Source organism: Larus michahellis, chromosome 11, assembly GCF_964199755.1.
Source record: "Larus michahellis chromosome 11, bLarMic1.1, whole genome shotgun sequence".
Lineage (NCBI taxonomy): Eukaryota > Metazoa > Chordata > Aves > Charadriiformes > Laridae > Larus > Larus michahellis.
In genome coordinates this window covers 22,190,699-22,192,572 of record NC_133906.1, presented here as the reverse complement: position 1 = coordinate 22,192,572, position 1,874 = coordinate 22,190,699, and the positions used below count along the sequence as shown (strand labels likewise).

The window sequence follows — 1,874 nt, the reverse complement described above, 5'->3', positions numbered from 1 at the left end:
GGAATAAGCGTGGGAGGTCGTACGGGACATCCTGGATACTATCCACCAACCTTCTCATTCATGAATAATATCTGTAAAGAAATAACAAAAAAAAAAGATGGTGCTTTGGTTTCTAAGTCTTGCAATGCGTAGCTTAAAAACGTGAATAAAGCATTGCCCCTTGCACACTGACTCTGTTCACCTTGAGGTACTTCAGAAAGGCAGCAGAGGCATCTTCCTTACCAAGGGACCAAAGCAAAGGAGTATTTGTGGTGATGTACGGCGTCATCTGGAGATGACAAAAGCAGACAATTACTTCCCTTACTCACCTGGGGGCCATATACTGTCAGGACTAAATGGCAAGGTGAAAAGTGCTCACTCGCTGACGGATGGGCTGTGTTTTTCTCGGGCATTGTGCCTCCATAGGCTCCCTGTTTACTTTCCAAAATGCCTTGGAGACCAACACTGAGGCTGGAACATGCGTTCTTACTTTAATAATGCCTGAAACGGCACAGAGGAGCCAAGGTATGTAAGATTAAATCCATTGCCCGGAACAACATCTTTATGTTTCATCTTCTTTCATCTTTTGGTATTTGTCTACTAGATATCAGAGAATGTTGCTTTTATTTAAAGGAGTTTTTTTCCTCTATTATTTCCCAACCGCCCTGCTTCCAATAGACATGAGCATAAACATCATCACTCATCTCCAAAATTTCACAAAAATCAGAGAGTGTGTTCATCTTGGCTCCATAACCCTTTTTAGGGCCAGCCTAAAATTCAACACAAAGCTAAATTTATTTGGCTGTCAGGCTAATTCAGATCCCAGGCTTTTTGTTAAGCCTAAGCCCCACTCTGCCTGGTGGACCTGTGAGTCTCCTCCATGACTGGTGTAGCTTATATTACTATGCCTGACACACACGGTGAATTTTCTGTATTTATTACAGAGTAGATCGGTGCATCAGGAGACAAGCTCAACCTGCAGAGCAATGACTAAGGTTTGAAGGTTGGAGGTGAATGACTTTGACTTCTTTTTGATTGCCACGGTTGGTTTGTTTGTTTGTTTATTTCCTAGTGCCTTTTGACAAAATTTTGATATAAATTCTATCCTAGATGTACCGTTTTCTAACATTAATGGCATTTTTGTCCATCAAAGTGTTCTCACCCACAGCACTCTCATCTCTAGCTTTTCTCTCTTTGATTCTGTCACTTTGCCAAAAAATGCATTAGTACATACTTGTGATATGAAGACGACCCAGGGGTCCATTCTTGTGTGCTGTCTCCATTGGGTTGTTCTTGAATTATGTACTGGAGAGGAGAAACAGACTTTCAGCAAGGTACTTAATCTATTAATAAGTGTCTCAGTTGCATGTATATTGCTGTTAATGCTGAGTATCACTAACACAGTCGATTTAATGATGTAAAATAATTTTTCTATGATTTTCAATTATTAAACTCCTGTGATTCTCACAGTTATTTTTTGCTGTGATTCACCAACAAAACACGCGTCCGGTGCTCAGTGGCCTACGTTAGCCTTTCCCAGGGCATACGCTCAACTGCTGAGATACTTACAGTAGTTCGATACCCTTAAAGTAATGGCTGTTACTAAATCTGCGTCCACGTACTAGAGAAAGGTCTTGCAAATAGAAATTCAGCATCAGTTCAGCTTCCAGGGACAGACAGGCTCCCTCCTGGCAGCACGACGAAGTCCTACAGAGGCAACAGACCGGAGCGATAAGAGATATATTAGGAAGGACAGACTTCCCTGGTCTCAGAGGAGGAATGGTGTTCTAGCAGAAGTTCAGAGAACTTTTGTTTAGCTAAGGAAGTCGGCATGGGATGTTCTTCAGCCTACATGACAGGTTGTTTTACCACAGCCTCCCCTAGTACCAACAATG

At 42.0% G+C, this 1,874-nt stretch overlaps 1 long non-coding RNA gene across 1 annotated transcript; it reads right to left on the bottom strand.

The window, feature by feature from the left end:
• Positions 1–213: 213 nt before the first annotated feature.
• Positions 214–1,661, bottom strand: LOC141749786 (uncharacterized). Its single transcript, XR_012589480.1, has 3 exons — positions 1,602–1,661; positions 1,214–1,284; positions 214–268 (listed from the first exon to the last, which is right to left on the bottom strand). It is a non-coding gene; the product is annotated as an uncharacterized LOC141749786 (long non-coding RNA).
• Between the last annotated feature and the right edge of the window lie 213 nt (positions 1,662–1,874).